The sequence below is a fragment of the Rhipicephalus sanguineus genome, chromosome 9 (assembly GCF_013339695.2).
Source record: "Rhipicephalus sanguineus isolate Rsan-2018 chromosome 9, BIME_Rsan_1.4, whole genome shotgun sequence".
NCBI classification, from domain to species: domain Eukaryota; kingdom Metazoa; phylum Arthropoda; class Arachnida; order Ixodida; family Ixodidae; genus Rhipicephalus; species Rhipicephalus sanguineus.
Genome location: NC_051184.2, coordinates 25,127,825 through 25,151,370, shown reverse-complemented (window position 1 = coordinate 25,151,370; position 23,546 = coordinate 25,127,825). Strand labels below are relative to the sequence as shown.

Here is a 23,546-nt window from a genome sequence, read left to right as displayed (position 1 = left end):
CTGTAGAGGAAACTGCAGTATCTGTAACACTACAATGTGCGTTGAACGAGGTAATGTATACTCATTAATTTAGCGCAGGTTTGCACTTAATGTCGGTCTTAATGAATAATAAGCGCGGACACTAAAGGAAGAACAGTTCGGCTGCATTAGTGAATTAGCCAATGCGAACAACGTGACTCCTACCTTAGAAGAAGCTCGATAAGCCAGAAGAAGCTCTGAAAGACAAGGCGGATAGCGAAGCCACCTGAACGTTCCCACACGAGCAGGCCTTGATGTCACAGACTTTGAGGGCGTCCGCTAAGGCCTTTTTCATAGCTTATTGGTAAAAACAGATTGAAGTGAGTTCTAAAGAAACCAGAGATCGAAACCGCAACCTTTCGGTAGCACTTACGGAGCCAACGTGATCCAAATACGAAATGGAAGAGCAATGGGAGATCTGCGACACGAGGCAGACACATCACTTCTGTGATTTCAGCGTGATCTGCGCGACTGAAACCAGCGCGAGGAGACAAGACAAGAAAAACTGACTTTACTTGTCTCGTCTTTTTTTGTTTTCCTTTCAAAGCTGTTTTCAGCCATGAACCTTAACCCTTTCGGACGCCTCCTATGAATAACTGTGTGTAAATGCGTGAAATCGATACAACGTTACTTCAATGCACTCGATATTATATTGAAACAAAACTAATGTCGCAATACGTTCATTTATATGTGTTATAGTAATCATTCCGAATTACCTTGTAATTAAATATGCATTCATTCTGAAGCCATTCATGCTCCGTTTTTGCACAAATAGAACAAAATCTCAGGCTAGAAATATAGTGCAAATTCGTTTTCAGTTATATTCATCATGAAAAAAGAAAAACTATACTTTTGACGTGGGTCGCGGGAAGCGGCACGTCGAACGACTCGTCGAATATGATAGCGCCTTCATCAAAGTGATCATATGCAACAGTACACTGCAAAATGAAGTTAAATGAAGACGCATTTATTACGCAAGAAGTTCAATTTATCCAAAGCTCAATGTATCGTTCTCTTTCTTAGCCCCTAGGCGACACAAATAGCAAAAAACAAGTGGTGTACACAATTGTGTACGTAGCGCCTCAACGGGTTAAACAAAATGTTCAAAACCCGACCTCCCTGAAGTACATTTCAGGACATATTAAAAAAAAAAAAAAGAAATCTTGATCCTCACATTTTGTTTTGCAATATTCAACTTAATACCAAGAAATTTACAAATATGAAGTGTGCAAAGATTATAATTTCTCATTATAGACACAGATTTTCTCCTTAGTGTAGCTTGAAAAACGAAAGAATGCGAGGCCATTAATTTCATCTGAGGTTGACTTCGTACACGGGAAGGTCAAGCGAAAAACAGACGACTTTCAAAAAGGCCGGTACAAAATGTAAAAAATAACGCCTGCATTTCCTTCCAGCAAAGATGATAAACGAGTCACTGAACACGTCCGTTGATCCTTGCGACCATTTCTACTCGTACGCTTGCGGCGGGTGAATCGACAAACATCGAATACCAGAATCGAAGTCAGCTATTGTGAGCTTCATCATAATCTGCGAAGAGCTACAAAAATCTCTGAAGAGTAAGGCACAATTTTTTTATTCAAAGTGCTTCTGCTGACGTGAAATGCGTCAGGAGTGCGCGAAATGCATCATGTGTTATGACTACTGCAGGTTGAACTCAAGTCTATTACATACTGCAGCATACTCTTTTGCCACCTTGCCCTTACAAAATACACGTAAAACATCATATTCACTATCCGTGACTTTCCTGTCGGAATGAATTACGCTTAAAACGTCTCATTTAGCTTTGTTCAGCTTAGTTTAGGCTATTGCTACTCATCAGCATAGAAAATCATTCCCAGCGGCCTGCAGCTCCTGAAAAGCAAATACCGTCTGTCATTCGAGAACACCAATAAGAAAGACTGCTGTGCCAGTTCTTGCACAGTCGCTGCGTTAATTTAGTGCAAGATAAACTCAAAAGAACAAGGTAGACATGAACAACACCTCTCTTTGTCTTCTTTCTCTTATGTGTGTTTAAACTGCACTGAATGAACAGTCATAATACGAGAACGCCGCTCAAGCGGGAGAAGTTTGTTAATATATTCATATTTCTTTATTAAAGTAAGCGTGAAAACGAGCAGGCAGGCCATTGTTTCAAAGAACAAGAGTGCCTACGTGAGCTGGACGCATACCGCCAGGGCGTCGATTCCTATTGCAGAAAAGGTCGAGGTTTTGAGAAGTTGATGTCTATTTGCCACTAGAGATGGCGAAACTACATCGCCAACGAAAACAATCATGTTTTTTTTTCACCATCTGTATAATATCAAGAAGAATGAATTTATGACAGGAGCGAGAATTACCAAAGCTTGCTTTCTTTCAAAAGGACAGACTGTTGGGCTAGTCGGCATGAAATAAGGAGGTTATTACTAGTACTACCTCCTTGAGTGGAGCCACGTTCAGTCGTGAGCGATATAAAAAGGAACACAGACACTATGTTTAGGTGGTCATAATGGATCAGCGAATTTGCAAAGCTTAATATTGTCTTATAACACTACATATTCAAGCGGAAATGTATTTCTCGCAAAGCAAAACGTCACATTCGTGTCCGCACATCACGAGTAAACATTGCTCAAACACGGATTCGTTTTTCCCCTTCACACTAGAATGTACAATGAAAAGCGTTAAACACAGAGACGTCAACACAATTAAGGTGACGGTACACCGCTTTAACTACCAAACTACCAGTTGAAAGTTTAATTGCACTTTATTTGTGTACATATCATCGGCACAGTAGACAGACAGACACACAATGAATTTTAAGAAACAAAATAATTTCCTTTAAAGGCATCTAAGGAAACATCCCCACTAAAAGATAAAGGCAAGAATATAACCGACAAGCTTGCTGCGGCCTACAGTGTCTGCGTCGGTACGTAAAATGTTAAAGTTGGCGTGCTAAAATGCGTCAGTGATTTGAGTATGACTTCGCTACTTCCAAGAACAAAAAACATACAAAGTATGGTGAAATGAAACCGTTTTGTTCTACAGCTCTGAATGAATCATTTGAAACTTGATATATAAAAAAAAAACGCCAGGCCTGCGCGGAAAGCGCAGCACAGTCACAGCGACAGCTGGAAGAGCGGCATTTCTAGAACCCGTTAGAAACTCTCTTGTGGCTACTAATACAAGTACACTAGCAATGTACCCACTACGCCACAAATAATAATTTTTGTGAAGTTGGGAAGCAACCACCACGACATTATTCATCATTCTGCGGAGAAGCGAGGTACCATCTGTAAGGCATTGTGTGCACTACGTTGATGCGACGGTTGATGACGATGTAGAATTAAGGATTAGCCCTCTGTAATGGGTTGGGAGCTTTAAACGACCCACTACTTACGAAATTCACATTGTGTTACGCCCGGTCGTTATTCAACTCTCCCACCACGCTTTATAACTTATGTTAACGTGAGAAAGAGAGAGAGGGAAATAACTTTATTGAGACCCTGGGGAAATGGATCATTGGAGCCTTATGGGCTTCCTTGACAACCAACAGAAGTGCACTTGCGAGGAACCCACTACGCTATAAATCGTCATAATTTTTGTGAAGAAGGGAAGCAGCCACTAGGCAATTTTTCGTCAATCTGCGGAGAACCGTGGTACCCGCTAAACACCTGTAAGGCATTATGTGCACTTTCTTGATGCTGTGGCTGATGACGACGAAGAATTATGCCAGAGCCCTCCGTAATGGGTTGGAAGCATTCAACAACCCATTTGTTGCGCAATTCGCACTGTTTGACGCCTGGTTACACAATTCGCGTTGTGTGACGCCTGGTTGTCATTCTACTCTTCTACCACACTACATTACATATGTTAATGTGACTCCTTCCCGATACGAAGCCTGTATAGGGTCTTTTTGCAACGCAGTTTCAAGCACCGGCACGGCGCTGAGGTAGAATACTGGGCTCCCGCGCAGAGGCGCCAGGTTCGAACCTCGTTTCATCCTGGATATTTTTTATTACTTCGTTTTTTTTTTCGCGCGATAGTGGTTACGAACACCGGCGGCGGACAACTGCGGCGCCAAAACCTTTGTTGTGATCTCATAACAGCTTTCGCTGTAAAAAAAGAACGCTAGGCCTGCGCGGGACACGCAGCGCACTCACAGCATAAACTGGAACAGCGGCTCTGGTAGAGCGCAGGAACAGCGGCTTTGGTAGAGCGCATTGGTTTCAATCTTGGTTTCAACCTTGTATCTATATAACCGTTTCATCTTTTGATGTGAAATTAAGCGTTTCAAAAAAGAATGTTTTTGGTTATTGCTTGCTGTAATTTTTTCACAGTAGCGTTTGTTACTTCATTTGTATTCGAGAAGCGAGGTTTAGGCTTGGGTGTAGAATTAAATGTACATTTGCTCGGAAAGATACAAACAATATAAACATTATTTCCGTGAAAATTTGCAGACTAATTCTACATAATATTCGGTTTGACCCCTAGGTTACAAAATGTGCTCCTACATTTAGATCGCGAGAAAAAATATGTTGCCCTCGTACTGGAAAAATGATTTCCCAATTAATTTTTTTTTGCGGACCTATAGCTGAGACAGTTTTTCGAAGTTTTAGGTTCAGGTTGTTTGAAAGGCGTTTCAGTATAATCTGATAAATTTTCAACGTAATTGACCGGATAGTTTTTGAGAAAACGTACATCAATGTTCGAAAAATTTCGAGAAATCAATCTTGAGAAAAACGCAATTTGTGTTTCAAAAAATGCGCGGAAAAGTTGGTAGGAACTTGGTTACGACGACCACCGTCCCCTTCCAACTTTAACGACGGGTGCCCTCGTTTGACTCTGTGTCCCACCGAATACTCCTGGGCATTTCTTTAAAGGGGCCCTGCAAACCTTTTTCCAAGTAATCATCGACTGACCTCACTATTGCACTTTATTGCCTCACGAATCGATTGCCGTAAGACTTTTTTCGAATCCGTGAAGCACGAGCATATAGTTACACGGGTCTGTCGCACGCTTCAAGCTCTTTCTCGCTGCTTTCGTCCTGATGAGCTCGCGGTAAACTACGCAGCGATTTCTAGCTCTCTCTGAAACGTAATTTAAGGCTCCCTTCCGCGTGCAGTGCCATAATGCTTGGCTCGCACGTTCACACGAACCTCGACCACCGATCGGCAGCGCTTTCTGACTTTCTTGCGAAAGAATGTTGCATGCAGTGGCGTAAAAGCGGAAAAACCACATGGGGGGACACAAATCTTGCCATGGCGGCCACTTTGTTTTTTTTTTTAATAAATAGAAGTTTTATTTTCTTATATAAAATTAAAATCACGTTTTGGAATAAAGTTATAATACGAGCGGGCTCTCCCAGCTGGCGTAATTCCATTGTTCTGTTGAGTCTTGTCTGAAGGCGGTCTAGCGGCAGTTGCGACTTCAATAGTCTAAAACAGGTGAGGTGTATTGAACAGAGGAAGGCGGAAAGGCGGGCTAGTTGGTTTGAATTCATCCTTGATTTAAATGCGCACACCAAACGAAGACAAAGCCATCGAGACTACGCCGGTCCTTGTACATGTCTTCATCGTTTTGTCATCGTGTAGTGTCCGCATTTAAAACAAGAATGCGTTGAACACAGGGACACACTATAAAATAAACACGCAAATAAATATTAAGCGCGCTATACTTAACTGTCAAGCAATTGCATTGTATGATGTTTGAGAAATAAATCTCAAGGGGGGCACTTGCAAGGGGCGTCCCGTCCCCCCAACCCGAATACAAGAGAGGGGGGGGGAGGGGTCATGACCCCTCTGACCCCTCCGTGATTTACACCTGGGTTTGCACGGCCCCTTTAATTTACTGCCCCGATATTACTGACCCTCCCACATCCTCACTCGGTCTTCTGTCAATTACGAGTTCGAGCACTGGACACTGATCCAGGAATTGCGTCGTCGTGGCCGAGAAATCGTCCACGTGAGTCGCATCAAGTCATCACATTTGACCCCTCCTAAGCCTCGACTCCCTATGATGGCTACCCGACGCGGTGGTTCAGTGGTCATGGTGCTAAACTGCTGATGCGAAGGCCGTGGGATCGAGTACCATCCGTGGTGGCCGCATTTTCGATGGAGGCGAAATGCTAGAGGTCCATGCACTTAGATTGAGATGCACGCAATTTCCGGAGCCCTCCACTTTTAGCGGTGTTCCTCGTAATCGGATCGTGGCTTTGGGAGGTAAAACCCCGACAGTTATTATTGTTATTTCCCCAGGATGGCCCCGCTATTCATCGGGCGTCAATGTAGTGAAGAAGAAGGGACGGCGATGACGAAGTGAAGAAGCAAGCAAGTCAAAGTGTTATTGCGAGCCACAGACGACGAGCTCGCGCTTGCCTGGATTTTTGGCCGCGTCCCGCGTCTACAAATGCGGGTATCAAATATGAAACAGCGGGTATCGAATCGAATATTTAAAAAGCATCGCAAGTTTGAAAAAATCCAGCCAGCTCCACGTCGCGAACACTGTCGAAACAGCGAAGCTTATTTCCGTCATTCATCAGGCTATATCGTATTTCCGTGTTTTCAAGTCTTCCGTTCGCTGGCGCTTAGTTTCGGCCTCCTTTGCGGTCTGTTTGCGGAACCTCGCGCTTGGCTCGGCGACGTCATGACCGTTCTCGCGTGAGCTCTCGCTGACGCTCACGTCGGGCGGCTTCTTCATCGGAATAACGAGAAATGTTCGCCATTCCGAATGCGAAAATTCCTGAACACTGACACTGAGCCGCTTTTTTACACTCCACTGCGCCTCACCGTACCCCATCTTGGAGCGTTTCTCGAAGGTTCACCCCTCGGCGTCCTTTGCCCTCACCCTCCCATCTCGCAGCACGGCGCAGATCTCCCCTTCGTAGCGACGCGGACTCTAGCCACACTGCAAGGCCAAAGTCCACGTGGTCAGTTCTACGCCGACCCCGGACATTAAAGCCTCCACTAAGAACTGCTTTGTTGTTAAAACTCCTTCGTGTCGCCCTTATCGACATAACAGTCGACTAACATAACGACTTAACATAACGACTTAACAGCGGTAGGCAGGTTATACTTAACAGTCTACACAGCGTAACCTTGCCCTGGGGACATACCCGCGCTTTATTTTCGACACATTAACGCTTAAATTTTTGTAAAACTAGGTTCATGTGCTCTTTAGACATACCACCTGAGCGTTTGGCGATGTTCTCTGACTACAGCGATCAGAAAACGTTTGCTTATTCCTCGCTTTCTTCTACAGCTACCTTTTCACAAATGTCAACGTTTCCGGGCGGCAGAAACAACGATCAACTTCCAGCTTTCACGCGTCAACGAGCTGACGTAAACACTCTACCTTACCGGCCATATACATCTCCAAGAGATGCAGAGCTTCTCCGAGAACAGCAATTCATTCTGGACATGATAACATTATTGGAAATGTTACGTTTCGCAAGCCAAGTTATAATGCCAATGAAATCAAGTAAAAGCGTCCAAAATAAAGCTGCCGCTCATATACTTTCATATTCCAAGATGTCATGGTTCATATGTGAAGCCGAAAACATGAGAAGAGTACCTTCTCCTTGCCACCCCATATCTCGCTCTCATAATATTTCTTGTGGCACAATCACGAACAGCACCAGCTTCACCGCATCAGGTTTTTCCTGATGCGACGAATTCCGTTATGAGATTATTCCGTTCTCCATACGAGAGCGGTATCAGTGTGCAAAGATAGTATGCAGTTATTCGCTTCTTCATTCTACGCAGAACCACGGTACCTGCTAAACACCTGTAAGGCATTATGTCCACTTTGTTGATGCTGTGGCTGATGACGATTAATAATCATGGCAGAGCCCTTTCTAATGGGTTGGAAGCATTCAACAACCCACTCGTTGCGCAATTCGCATTGTGTGACGCCTGCTTACAGAATTCGCGTTGTGTGACACTTGCTTGTTATTTTACTCTTCTACCACGCTACATTACATATGTTAACGTGGTTCCTTCCCGACATGAAGCCTGTATAGGGTCATTTTGCAAAGCAGTCTCAAGCACGGGTATGGCTCTGAGGTTGAATACTGGGCTCACAAGCAGAGGGCCCAGGTTCGAACCTCGCTCCGTGTCGAAAATTTTTTCTTATTTCGTTTTTTTATCTTATTTCGAGCGATATAGTGGTTACTGACACCAGCGGCGGCGGCGGCGGACAACTACGGCGCCGAAAACGGCCCTTGTTCTGACCTCATAACAGCTTTCTGTCTGTAAAATTTCCAATACGGAGCGAGGTTCGAGCCTAGGCCATCTGCGTGTGAGCCCAGTGTTCAACCTCAGAGCCATAACCGTGCTTGAGACTGCTTTGCAAAATGACCCTATACAGGCTTCATGTCGGGAAGGAACCACGTTAACATATGTAATGTAGCGTGGTAGAAGAGTAAAATAACAAGCAAGTGTCACACAACGCGAATTCTGTAAGCAGGCGTCACACAATGCGAATTTCGCAACGAGTGGGTTGTTGGATGGTTCCAACCCATTACAAAGGGCACTGCCATAATTATTCATCGTCATCAGCCACAGCATCAACAAAGTGGACATAATGCCTTACAAGTGTTTAGCAGGTACCACGGTTCTGCGTACAATTAAGAAAAATTGCTTAGTGGCTGCTTCCGTACTTCACACAAATTATGATGATTTATAGCGAAGTGGGTTACTCGCAAGTGTACTTCTATTGGTTGCGAAGGAAGCCCATACCGCTCCCATGATACATTTGCTCAGGGTCTCAATAAGGTTAATTCCCTCTCTATCTCTTTCTCATATTAGCGCATGTTGTAAAGCGTGGTGAGAGAGTGAAATAACGACCGGGCGTCACACAATGCGAATTACGTAACTAGTGGGTCCTTTAAAGCTTCCAACCCATTACAAAGGGATCAGCCATAATTCTTCATCGTCATCAACCGTCCCATCAAGAAACTGCTCATAATGCCTTACAGATGGTACCTCGCTTCTCCGCAGAATGACGAGCAATGTCGTGGTGGGTGCTTCCCAACTTCACAAAAATTATGATTTGTGGCGTAGTGGGTACGTTCCTAGTGTACTTGTATCAGTAGCCACAAGAGAGTTTATAACGGGCTCTAGAAATGCCGCTCTTCGAGCTTTCGCTGTGACTGTGCTGCGCTTTCCGCGCAGGCCTGGCGTTTCTTTTTTCTCCTCTGTTAAATTAATACCCATAGTAGTGAACACAGCAGTAGAGAATATAATAACGAGGACACATCCTCTACACCATAGGACCCGTCGAGAGTTGCACTATGCCCATGAGTCAGCAAGTCGATGAGACAGAACTGCACCGTAAATGGCGGGACTCGACGGCTGTACTTGCCGCCATATAGCTGTGCTTTAAGTATGCCGAATATGACATTATTCACCTTGTCTAAATCGAGCGCTTTTATAATCCTAACGCGAACCTAAAAACAGTGCCTCGCCATAAAGTCCAAGTAGAGATAGTGTGCTAGCAATGTATTAAACATTGCAAAAAGTAGCATTCATGCCTCTAGCTGCCCTATGAGTCGCAAAAAAAAATTCTTACTGATTAACTTACCAAACATGGTGTCATACGCGCACCACAGGCAAACAGGAACACACCACGCTTCATGACAGCGAACCCTGGGTTTGACAATGCTGGCGTGATGAATACTCCAAACAGAAGTGAGCAAACGTACGGCGCTGGCTCTCGCTTGTCCGACGTAGCGTCACTTCCGAGACCAGACAATGCAGAGATAGCATATGAGAAGCAACCAGCCATCTAAGCTCAGTAGAATCGTTTAGCCTTTCAGCGCGCCATTGCGTTTTAAGAATTCCACAACCGTCGCTACGCGAGCAAGACGCTGATTTCTGTGAACCAAGACTGAACACGGCGTGCGTCGTTGCGGGAGGAGGGAGGGGAGTAGAAGAAGAGAGCGGAAAGGAGAGGCCAACCCGACATATGAGCAGCCACGACACCGAGTGCCAGGCCGGAGCACATCTCTGCACAATAAAAAAGCCGGTGGACATCCAGCGGCTCTCGAGCAACGGTCAGCTGGCAGCTCGTAAAACAGGCAAAAAAAAAAAGATTGTTCCACACTCGCCGCCAAGGATGCGATCGGCGCTGACTATATATATATATATATATATATATATATATATATATATATATATATATATATATATATATATATATATATATATATATATATATATATATATATATATATATATATATATATATATATACGCCATAAAGTGGACGGGTAGATGACCGCCGCCGCTCAGTGGTAGAGCATCGAACTGATTATTCGAAGGTCGGAGGTTCGATCCCTGCCGGCGGCAAGTTATCTTTTCGTCCCCTTTACTTTCTCCACATTTATATCCTAAATACTATATACAAATAACATCCCCTATACTTTCCTTGGCAATATTGGTTAACCTCCCTGCCTTCTCCTTTCCTGTTTTCCTCCCTCCATTGTCTGTTAGTTCGCTTTAATATTTCGTTAGATCGAAAAATTCATAAAATCGGGTTTTGTTAGATCGATTTTTAATTGTACACAGTACTGGCACCTTGTGTTTTATAACATTTACCGCTCACGACCACGCTAGCATTTTTTTTTACAGCTGCTTTCTAGAATCGGTCACCCTTTAAACCTGTCATTCACTTTTTTTTTTAAACTTAGTTTGCCTTCCGAGAAAGATGTCGCATCAAAGTCCGTGCGTCAGTGCACATTTTCTTGGAAACTCGCGTGGACAAGGAATCACAATGTACACACGGCGTCTATGTATAATTCGGCGTGCGTCAACATCCGCTCGTTAGAAACAGAGAAGTGCGATCGAGCGTCGCACCGCCCGCAAAAAAACAACAGGGAAGTCGACAGTCGCTTATCGCCTATAACTACTAAACCTTGTATTATAGTGGCCCACAGGACACCTGTGCGTCCAACGACGCATCATATCTACTTGCTACGGGCGTTTTGCTGCGAACAGTTCGGGGACATCGGTAAGCACCCGCTGACTATCCATACATAGTGAGAGCTCTTCACCACTGGTCAGCTTCCTGGGCTGATATTTCCAGCACCAGGTGACCAGGATTGGCTTAAATGCTTTGTACGCATATCTATAACGTCAGACGTCTTTTTTTTTCCGTAAAAAGGGCCAGCAGGTAATCATAGAACCTCGACCACTACAGCTCCTGCGGCCCAAATTTGAATCGTATGTTGAGCTATATATATATCAATCACTTCTTCGGAAAGATGCACACTATACGCCTCTGATATCATTTGCGTTTCACCGCTTTCCAGAGCAATTTCGAGCGACCAAGCGGAAAATGTGTCTCCTAGCTTTTTTTTTATTTAAAATTTAATTACAATAGTCTACTGATATCATACGAAAGAAAAGAAGACTGGCCGCGTATGTGCGAGCTTCGCTGCAAATGTCGTCGAAAGACGATAGTCTTCTGCCGGCCGTACTACATGAGTCCTCCTCTATGTTGAATCGCCGCATCTGGCTCACAGCGTCGCATCTGCGGCGCAGCGCAAAAAAAAAAAACACTAGCATTTTTTCGCGCAACCCTGGAAAAACTATGGCCTTAAGAATTACGTATCTATGTATTTTCCAGTAAAGGAACACGCCACCTAAAACTGACGTATTGATGTTGCGCCTCAGATATGCGTAACATTTGCTTTTTGATCGACAATGTTCACAAGTATGAACGGCACTACCAGTTCAAGATGGCTGGGCGTTCAGCAAGTTGTTAAACTCTGGCCGGGTCACTGAGTCGGGTGACAGACAGACAAACAGAAAGACAGACTGACCCATATTTCTGCGTGTAAGTTCCACAAGAGAGACTATCGTCATCAATAACGAAAAAAAAAATATGCAGCAGCACTCAACGTCAGAGCTGTAGGAAGTGAGGAGCAGTGGTTCGCCTAAGTTCGCCTGCCTTTCAGCGACGCTCGCTTTCACGGGAAAGCAAGCGCTGGCGTTCCAAATGTGCAACCTGCTCGGCGTCCATGGCGTGAAAGGAAACCTTAATTTGTGATGCAGTAGAGCCCTCACCCCTTCTCATTTTCCTCCTCCCTACCGTCACATCCCGCCTCCTGTCTCCTTTCCCTGTCCTTCCTCCATTTTTTTTATGCGCTACACATTCGAAGTCATGCAGAATCGTCACATAGCAATGTTCGCCGGGCTAGTTCTTCAAACAGCGGTGGTACACAAGGACCCACATGAGCTAGGAAGGCAAAATACAGATACGTAGACAAGCGCTAATGTATACGTCTAGGAAAAAACGTCCCCGGAATATACGTCCCCGGAAGATACGTCCCCTGAATAAACGTCCCCGGAAGAACCGTCCCCGCTGGCATTGCTCTCTAGGAAAAAAAGACCCCAGGAAAAAAAATTAACCAAAAACCGAATCCTGTGCGAACTCACTTGACAAAACACTGCATTCTGTATTCGACACTTCGTAAATTTTCGGCCACATTGTGTTCAAAAAAGAATGAAGGTAAAACCGAATCGTATGTCGAATAACTCTCAGGAAATCTTCCATTTTCGTCGTCCCGGCAGTACAGTCCTCACACAGGTTGTGAACACTCTGCTGCATGGCCTTGAACGCTGATTTGCGCCTCTTTTTTCGGGGTGCACCGACTCGAGACTGGGCCATCTTCAATGTCGCGGTGTCTTCTTCCGAGCGCAAGGCGTCAGAGGCCCTCCCCACTGTTGGGCGGCTGTGGCCAGCGATGCCGCCCAGCCTTCTGGTTCAGGCCTGCGCGTGATTGTTCGTCCTGTGTCCTCCAAGAACAGTGGCTGAGTAGGCGTTCCCCATAGCAGTAAAGTTGAATTTCCGTAAACTACAATCTTCGCGCGGATCTTTTTTTTTATGCAGTAGGAAATAAAGAATTGGCGATTTCAAGGCGCAGCGTTTAAGGGCCCCCATATGGGGACGTTTTTTCCGACAACAAAAATGGGGACATTTTTTCCAGGGACATTTGTTCCGGGGTCGTTTATTCCGGGGACGTATCTTCCGGGGACATTTATTCCGGGGACGTTTTTTCCGGAACCCGTTTTTGCCCGCGTTTTTTTTTTTTATGCACTACTCGTTCGAAGTCACGCAGAATCGTCACATAACAAAGTTAGCTGGGCTACACTCCCAGAAGAAAAAAAAAAACGAGTTGAAAGAGGGTCACGGCACCGTGACTCTCTTCGGGTGTCCATTTGACTCCTTTTGGAAGGTAGAAACAGAAAAAGAAAGCATTTCGGCAGGAGTCACTGGACTCTCCTGAAGCGCGTTTCGCTTGGCTTCCGTGATGAAGGCGCCGTCGTATACGCCATACATATCGCGCGTTTGCCGTTCGGCGCCGTCGTGGCGCGGTGGCTCGGTGGATCGCCTCGCTCGCCGACGAAGCCGGGTGGCACGCCGCCTCCGCCTCCTCTCTGTCTCCTCGGTCTATTGGAATACGTTGCGTGGTTGCGCTGGTTGCGCGGGTTGCGTGTCTTGAAGGTTTGTGTTCGAGCAAACATGCGCATCTTCGGTGGCGTTGACGCCAGGCTCCGTGTTCGAAGTGACGCTTGGACAGCGGAATATTCATGGAGCTGCGGGCATGGACAACGTGTGCCTGTTAACGGTGAGTGCACTGCTTTCGTAGGTACTAATTATACAGCTTTAGGTGGGCGTCTGCAGCAGCTCTGCGGAAGTTATCTGCCAGCCATTTCCAACAGCAGCCTGCCTCCGCGGGGCTGTTCCGGATGCCCAACTGAAGTTATCAGTTAACGAGTTGACACCATCATGTGCGTTGCTGTACAAGCTCCCATAAAATGAGCGATGCAAACAGTTATGAACGGTCATTGTTTGCTGATCGCACATTGTGTCTGCCTGCTGAAGGTGCAAGATGTCGTATTGAGGTGCGCTTTAGTCTACTTCATAACACTTCTATCGACCTTGAATGTGCGGCGTGCTTACGCGTGTGGGAACGTGAAAAAAAAAGTCTGTGTGCAGAACGCTTAGACGCACTATATATAATGGTTTTGGTTGGTTTAAAGACAGTAGTTTAAGATGCAAATATAGTACGGTGTTTCCAACGCGTACGCGGTAGTCAATTAAAGGGCCCCTCACCAGGCCACATAGCAAATTTTAGTTAGACCTTGGAAGTTGTTGTGTGCTGAATGAAGAGCATTATGGCGCAAGAATTTTTCATACCGGTTCATTACGAGCTGAGAAAAAAAAATAATTTCCAGTGGCGCGAAACCATGATGCAAGGAGGCGAGTTTCAAACCGTTGTCATTCGCCCCGTGTAGCCTTCGCAAGCCAAATTCCTTCCCTGCCCTCTGCGGCAGCTTAGCCGGAGGATCACCTGACACATACGCATGAACACGTCATGCTCATGCATGGTCACGTGCGCATGACGTGCCCGAGCCAGACCGAGCACACGAGCGGCGTTGCACGGCCGCTACCTTTTTAGGGGCGAAGCTCCTTAAGGCGGCACCCGTTCGTCCCTCGTAGTAGTAGTCGTAGTCCGTAAAAAGTCTTACGTTTTGACCTCCAAGGTGGTGCCGGTGGGAGATTTTTCCTGTGCGTTGTTGAACAATAAAAAATTCGCAGCGTGCGCGTTAACTAAAAGCCGAATTCTTCTGTCTCTCATTCCCCATTACCAGCCATTGGCATGTTCCAGTAGGAAACGTTAGTAGAAGTAGAAGTGTTAGTGTTAGCTAAAAGCCGACTTCTTCTGTCTCTCATTCCCATTAGCAGCCATTGTTTACCTCCAAGGTAGTGCCTGGTGAGATTTCTCCTGTGCGTGATTAAACAATAAAAATTTTGTTCAAAACGCCGTTGATTGATGAAATAAACCAACGAAAGACGCCAGATGTTTTGTAAAAGCAGAACGAAAGAACGCCAGATGTTTCTAAAGCAAAACGAAAAGACGCCAGCTGCTTAACGAAAGACGCCAGATGTTTTCTAAAGCAATGGTTTTCTAAACAATGAAAATTCACAGCGTACATGTAAAATTAAAGTGAGCTGCAAGTCGTCATAACTCATCGAACCTTTAGTATAAACGCGCCCGATCTCATGTCGGTGATGATGTACTGGGCAGAATTCACGGAAGATTCACGGTTTACCGATGAACCTCCGCAGCTTCGCCCACTCATCATCATTCACTCCGTGGATATGCTGTGATTTTTTTTTTATGTAGCGACCGTGGGCATTGTGTCGGCGTTCTCTGTGGTGTACTGCCTGTTTCTGCAGGACGGGCATGAAAGTTGCGACATCTTTACAGGCACGAGACTAGCGGTATCAAGAGCCAGTGCTGCATTAACTTTCGCGGTAGAATAAATGAGCATAATGAGTGCTCGAACTGCACAGCCTCCCCCAACGACATGCCCCTTCTGCGTTGCCCCAGCCACAGAGGCAACGATTGATCACATACTTGGGAGCTGTCCAGGCCTTCACAAGGCTCGCAGCCGGCACCTACGAGGCCTTGACTACCACCCCGGTCGACCACCTGACTTAACGCTCTGGACACACGGGCCTTTGCATCGACCACTTGTGGCCTTTATCCGCGAAACTGAACCGTTTCTTTTTATCTAACTTATGCCGTAAGGCATACTGGCGCCAATAATAAAAAAAAAAGTGCTCGAACGCGCCAGAACATTACCTTTGTTTCCAGGGCTAGCGTCTACTCGATGCGCTAACCGCGGGGACACGATCGCAACACGAACGCATGCGAAACGGAGGCACATTAGCCCCCCATCTCGCTGCAATTCACGGAAAAAATTGAAAAAGAAGCACACATTCCCTTTGTGTGTCTCATTATTTCTCTCAAGTTTTATTCATCTATTCAAGCAACAAAATACACAAACTACACATGTGTCAAATTATTATCGCAGTGTCACGTGCTACTGTTGGCGACGTCAGAGCACAGACGTCTACGTAGAAAACCGACGTCACAGCGCTACTGTCTACGTAGGGCAATTCCATCATGTACGTCATCCCCTCATTCTCTAGGAGCGCGCCCGCGAGAAGGGAAAGCCGCGTTCAGCTTCAACTTTGACCCATTTGCGCGACGCGTAGCATTGCAAATTTTGGCAGACGTGATCGTGAACGCCCAGTATATGCACTGCGCTCGTCAGCTAAAAATCGTCAAACCTGTTAAGATGGAGACGCCTCGCCGGTAAGGTGAAAAGCTCGAGACTTTCGACGGCGCGCTTTGTTGCGGCCGCCGCCATGCGGTCTTTTCCCTCGTTTCTATTTGCTGTTTTCGTGGTTTGCCTACACTGCGATGACATTCGGCGTTATAACAGGATCGAGTGGGTGTACGTGACTGCGCTATGTGCGGTACTTCTAGCGTATGACATGTCTGATCTCTACGTAGACGACTTCCGCGCAAGCTGGGTGCCGTTCGGGAGCTCGTACTCGCATGTGTTTATCTGAGTAAGGATGGGTTATATTTGTAAAACATGATATCAGCAACCACTCACGGCGTGCCCCTGACTGCCGGAGGATGCGCTCAATTGGGTGTCGGAATATGCTGGCGCAAAGCCGTGCTTATTCCGAAATCAAATTTTGAAGCGATTTCTGAGAAGTACTTTCATTCGTGGATAGCTGCAGTGCCTATCGCGGAATGAGGTTCCCGCCGCCTTTTACGTGAAAAATTCTTTTCGTTGCGAAATTATTTCAAATGAAACACGTGTCAGATGTGTGTACAGTAGCGGTGTGTTGAACAAAAGGTGGTTTTAAATACAAATAATCAGTGTGTGTGTGTTGGTTATTCCCAGAATCCCGGATCGCTTCTCCCTCTTCACTTCCAGTTGACAGCCACACTCGGGGAAGCGAAGGTGTCGCTATGGTCTGGCGCCTCACCACTCGTGATGGGAGAATCAACAGCGGCGTTCGCCCTGTCAACGAGGCAGTCGGTCCTGCATTTCCTTTTGTTAGGCAACACGACGTAGGAAAAGAGGTGAGTGGCAACCACGCAAAGGAGCCTAAACCAATTTCGTTTGTTGTTTAAAAGACGCTCACATCATCTTGTGCTGCAAGTTTGTCGCCAAGTGACGTCTTACAAAAGCTACTGTTTGCAAGTTGTGTTTTACACGATAACGGCAGAAAACTTGGTTCCTTACCATGCCTGTTTGCATTTGTTGTTTTGTTGTGAGCCTTCATTATGTCTGCGTAAATCACCGATTGTGAATGGTTTTGCAAACTCTTACTGCAATTATGTTTTCTCATCATAATATCGCGTTCTGCATTTCAGATACAATTTTCCATGACTGCTCACGTTCAACAGCAGCGACAACAAAGGAAGTCACAAGTCTGATGCCTCCAGCCGTCACCAATTTTTGTTTATTCACAATCATAACGAATAAATATGGAAACATGATGCCCGTTACTGCAGTTAATTTTTCACCATATGACACTATGCGCATCGCAGTTACACATTTTAGTGGCTATACTCATACAAGCATGCAAATAAGGAATACCTCAACTGCTTCATAGGAAATGACAGACCATATTTTCGCGCTTTCTAAATTACTCTGCTGGAAAAGGAGTGTTGTTTTGACGAGTTTCATTAAAATAATGGTAAAATTGAACTATTGTTTTTTTTTTGCAGTCGCTGGGCATAACGGCAAGTATTATTGGACTTGCTTAAAATGAATACTTCACTTTTTCCAACAGTAGTCGCGCAAAAGTAGAGCATGGGTCAATTGAGTAACTTCAGATAGTTGTGGAGTCGCTTGACGCTTCAGTGTGTGTCACTTGCTCCCCGTAGGGGTGTTACCGGCAAGAGTCGTCTGACTCCCTCATAAGTTGTAATGCGATCCTTCGGATAAAAGTCCTTCCACTCTTCCTAGAGGGTCGGGGTGCTATCCTAGAGCGCGCAGACTCTGACCCACTAGGAGAGTCACCGTGACTCTTTAAAGAGAGTCATATACCTGGCAAGTCAGAACTCTCCGAAAGGAGTCACCTATACATTTTTGTTTTTTTCTCAGAGTGTAGTTCTTCAAAGAGTGGCGGTACACAAGGACCCGCATGAGCTAGGAATCGCAGTGAAAAAGAGAGAAGCCATTGCACCAAGTAGCAGCAAAGCAGACTAAAAAAATTACACCATCTCCCGCTAAAGGGGACCATGAGGCGATGCGAAGCCGGAGCACTTGCACGATCGCGTTTCGTTGGCGTTCGTTGGGCATGCTACCGACCTCGCGTCGTGGAACGCGAGGAGGGACGCTACGCGCGTCGTATCTTCCATCTAGCCCGGCCGTTAATTCTCACAGGGCGAGCGGGGAACGCGGTCGACCGGCGGGCGACCGCGAGCAGGGAGAAGGGGAGGGGACGCGCATGCGCTCGAGGTCATCGCGGCGTTGCGCCTGAGAGAATTTCGGCATGTCTAGCCCGCGTTTCAGTGGAAGAGTGGAAAGGGGGAGGGGAAAGGGGTATGGGAGAGGGGGAGGGGAGATAGAAAGTGGAGAGAGGGAGGGGAGAGGGGAAGATGAGAGGGGAGGGAGGGGAGAGGGGAAGATGAGAGGGGAGGGAGGGGAGAGGGAAAGTGGAGAGGGAATGTGGAGAGGGGAAGGAGAGAGGTGAAGTGGAAAGGGGAAGGGGAAAGGGAGAGTGGAGAGGGGCAGGGGAGAGGGTGAGTGGAGAGGAGGTGTGTGGAGAGGGTATGCGCATGCGCAGTAAGGGTGGTCACACCGCACACCACCACCACCACCACCACCACCACCACCGGATTGAGCTCCGCCTTAAGATACTTCGCATCTAAAACAAGGTGCATGTAGAGACCGCAATATAAAGTTTTAATGCGCAACATTTTTTTTTGGTAAGTTCTCCCGCAGTTGTGATGGAAAAATCGTGTCTATAACGCAAAAGGCGTGTCATCTTTCCGTCAAGAATATATACATACGGCTCCGTAGCAAACAACTAAAGTTGGGAACTTGAATTTGAGAGGGAACCTGATTTTGAAGTCGATACTATACTATACTATAAATGGCTATGTTATACATGGCTTTGCCTGCGTGACGCCACACATGACTATGCTATGCTTTAAAATCTCCCTTCCTTCTTTCCCTCCTCCTCATCCTTTCATGTCTCTTTCTTACCCCTTTGCTATACTATAGTGTACAGTCGCCCATTTTTTTAACCTGAACGCGCGAGCATCGACCGCCAAGTTGATAAGCGCCGTACAACGGAGTGCAGCGGCGAAATGAACGAGAATACGCGCATGCGCGCAATGAGCAGTCTTGGACAGCTGCCGTCTGCGGAAAAGCCTAGCAGACGGCAGTTGCCCATGACTGCTCATAGCGCGCATGCGCGTATTCTCGTTCATTTCGCCGCTGCACTCCGTTGTACGGCGCTTATGAACTCGGCGGTCGACGCTCGCGCGTTCAGGTTAAAAAAATGGGCGACTGTACATGGCTATGCTTTACATGGCTACGCGATACATTGTTTTGACTGCGTGACGCCAAGCGACGACATGAGACGACAGCATACGGTGGCAGCATACAGCACAGGACAGGATACCACAGCCCGGGATCGTAAAGTGCTCCGCACTTAAAGGTCGAGAAGGAGTTAAGGAAGGAAAATGACAGGCTTTGTTTAATGTCTCTACATTTACATCATAATTACCGCATTACATTTACATACTATATAATGCCCCCATACTTTCCCTTGCTTCAATGTCTGTTGGTTTCACTAGGTGTTACATAAAAAAGAAGACGAGTCCTTGATCAATTGCCCATCCTTTGTTCAGGCGTAGCATTAAGAAATAAGAAGAGGGCAGAGTGTATCAAAGAAAACATGGGCCCCCGATATCCTAGTTGACATTAAGAGAAGCAATTTGGCACACTACACCGAGGCGAGAGAGAATTTCGAACCATAACGCATCACGCACCCCGCCACTAAATCCGATATGACTGTCCGTAAAGTCCCTTTAAAATTAAGCCAATGTTCCCACAAAGCTTTCCATTTGAGCAGCATGCGTCCTTTTGCCGCCTTCCCTGTTTCGTGACATTCGTTGTCTCGTCTTGCTTGCCGCAGTGCGCTTGGCGTGTGAGCGATCTTAATTGGTGTTTACCGGTCCTGTGTTCCCTTCTTCATTTTTATTGGGCCAGTGGTGAGCAGTAAGGTTCCCTATATTTCTGTGGCACATATGTTTTTGTACGCTACCAAACACAATGTCCTAGCAATATACAGTTTGGCTTTACAAAAATGGACCTGGGCAGGTCATGTAATGAGAAGAACAGATGACCGACTCTCACTGGGAGCGTCGCAATGGATGCCAAGAAATGGACAACGCAGCCCAAGGCGGCAGGCGGTCAGATGGGGGTAATGAAGTTGAAGAATATATCAGGCATAAAATGGAATCAGTAGGCTCCATTATATTTTCTTCTATATTAATAAAGTAATTCTTATTCGCTAAGAATCGATTCGACCCCCTTTTTTATTTTAAAAATTAATTCTGTTAGAAAAAATCTGATTAAACAACCGGACAAGTTATTATCTTTTTTTTATATTTGAAAAATTTAGCTACGTTGCCCGATTCTTGGCCAATAGCCCAGGGACTGTGAGCCAGAATTTTAGGATCTACATCTACAGCTAGCGCAGGACAGATCACATTTGAGATCATTCGTAATGGCACTCGTCCTGCAGGATACATAGAATAGGTTGACGACGATGTAAACACGAAAATATATCGATAGATGTCTTTCTATACAAGAGATTTCTTTTTTGCAAATCGAGTGGATTATTATGAATAGCTTAATACAGCCTGCTCCCAAGCCTTGTTTGATTTCCTCGGTTCGCTATCCTAGTTCGTTGATCACATATTCACGCAGGCTTTTCTGTGCATACATGTATACTTAGTGTACACAACGTTTGGTCATCGATGGCGTAAAGGTCAATTTGAACATTCGGCATGCACGTCAATTCAAGTAAAATCTGTCCAGTCAAATACAACCTTTAATTTCCATGGCATGACGCAGCCAAACATTTTTCGATATGGAAGCATATTCTGGTGACTGTGTTGAACTTAGGAAGCATAAGGGGCAATTGCAGCGCGGTTGTCTTGGCGAAGTGTCTCAGGAGCATTTGCGGAACTTCTGAGCGCCACGGACAGCGTCATATCGGACAGCGTCATATATATGTCATATATCATATGTCACACATGTCGTGTTCCACGCTAATAAATCACAACAATTATTTTTCATTTACGCTGGTCAGCGTTGCGTCACTTACGAACCGACATGCGAACTCCAAGTAGGAAAAAAAAAAGCACAAATGCGGTGAGTCTTGTGGAAGCGCGGCAGCTCACACTTTAAAGGACTCGATTCCACGCGTCAAAGCACGTTCTGGATAAAAAGAAATGCCGTAAGAATCATCACGAGTGCTTAATGACAATGAAAGATTGACCGCCTCGAAAGCCGCGCAGAACTTCGAGCCTTCCACTTTGACAGGCCACGAAACGACAGTTCAACACTACTGCAAGTTTTTATCTCATCCGCCGCAGACTCTGTAAGGGAGCTCAGAACCGTACAGGCGAATACTGAAGACAGTGTAATAATTAAGTCATTACATTTAGGATATTCGTTGATACTAAGAACGCCAAATCCCGCGCACCGACTCAGCCAAAATTTTAAGAATAGCAATAGTTTCAAGATTATGAAAAAAAGAACTTAAAAGAGCGGAGGAAATTAAAGTGGAGAAAAGAACAACTTGCCGCCGGCAAAGACCGAACCTCACAACCTTCGAATAACGCGTCCGATGCTAATTGGGCTAAGGTGGCGATCGTCCACCCGTCCACTTCATCGGGCGCATTGCGTTTTCTCGTACCCTCTTGTGTTCCCGCCTCCGCGCGCGATCAGTACCGACGGGATCATCCGCTTAGAGTGCGCTCGACCCCGATACTTCAAGAGCGACACGAGAATTAAGGGAGATGGAAAACCACCCTCTGTCGCCGCTGGACAAGCCCTCTCGAACGCGACTACTACAGCGTGCATGACTAGCGGCACTCGAGAAGCCGAAGGAAACTAGCCGTTGTTGCTGACGTACAAGAAAAATGCACAGAACGCTACCCACATAGAACTTCGCTGTAAAAATGCGGCGGGAGTATTCACGCGCGTAACGTCCCGTTTCATATAATGAGAACAGACTCGCTCGTACTAAACCGCAAAAAAAGATGCTTATGTGTTCTGCATTTGCAGCTGGAAACGTCATATCAATATTGCTGACTAGCATTTCTTATGCGGGTTTGGCTCTTGAACAGAGCCTTTCATCTTGATGCTATTCTTCAACCATTTCTACAGAGAGGCCTGGAGCTCCACGATGAACCCCGTGATATTTGCAAGCCTAATGACGGTTGTCGGCTTGTCATCTTCAACCCCACTGAGAGTGAAAAACACCAAAGGCAAGTTTCTGAAACTATAGGTCATGTCAATGACGTCAATTTTCAGGGGTTGATTCATCAATGTGACATTTTTTTTTTTGTCAACAAATACCAAATGCGTATAGAACTCTTGCAAATGGCAGAGATGATCGCCACTAGTCAATTTGAGGCGAAGTGAGCTTCCCTAAACGCTTTGCACTTGGCTGACCATGGCTTCTAATGCTGTCTTCCGGAACAGCTAACACAACGTGGTACTCACAGCAAATCGATTTGTATAAAGGTCAACTGTGGTACACTTACAAATGCCGCGGTTCTGTTCTATAGCAAATCACGCAACGAAACCAACGGTGCCTAAACTCTGTCGCCTTAACCCATATGTGCCCAAACTAAAAAAAAAATGACAAAATAAATATTTTTTTACACAAAAAGTGTACTTCTACCCTCAAAAGAAAGCACAAGTTCTTTATTTACTGCCAGGTAAACGCAACAGTGTTTTTCAAGCCGTCCTATACATATAGGACACAGGGCTTTAGGGGTGCTATCTGCGGGTGTGGTACGCCTTGAAACGTTTCACGTGCACACCAACATTGCACTTCCTCCTCTCCATGACATCTTTCATACAAAGCACGTGTTTGCCCGGAGAAAGCGGTCGGCATTTCACGTGCACTTTTTCCTCTCCATGACGTCTTTCACACAAAACACGCGTTTGCCCGGAGAAATCGGTCGGCACGTGGCCGCATGAAAAGCAAGCAACGTCTAGGCTTGCACACGTTGAGAATGAGGTCTGCTTGATGTTCTGTAGGTGGCTCTAGTCATCAGCTAAAGAAATAGCGATGTTAGAGTGCATCAAAGAAGCGTCCTATATGTAGGATACTCCATGGGCGTGTATAGGTTAAAAGTACATAGATTACTGCGCATAAAGCGAACCCTTATATCGTCCATCAGTGAGTTAGGCATGTTTGTTTGGTCGATTCCGAGGCGTCGCATGCGCCATGGGGTAATTATTCCATTAGTAACGAAGGTAACGAAGTTAGGCAAGGAAAGCTGAAACTAAGAATGCATCGACTAAGCTTTCGTGTGGACTAGCTGGTTCATTGGCGTCCTGTCTGGTTCTGTGGCGTGGAAGAAAGAAAAAAGAAACAAGGCACGGCATACA

General features: G+C 45.9%; 1 protein-coding gene and 1 long non-coding RNA gene across 2 annotated transcripts in view; one reads left to right on the top strand and one right to left on the bottom strand.

Annotated features, from left to right (window-relative positions):
• Positions 1–23,546, bottom strand: part of LOC125759805 (uncharacterized) — a 104,921-nt gene that overhangs the window by 42,933 nt on the left and 38,442 nt on the right. The gene's annotated exons all lie outside the window — the stretch shown is intronic.
• The window catches only part of LOC119404780 (neprilysin-1), a 113,548-nt gene that overhangs the window by 52,812 nt on the left and 37,190 nt on the right, over positions 1–23,546 (top strand). The gene's annotated exons all lie outside the window — the stretch shown is intronic.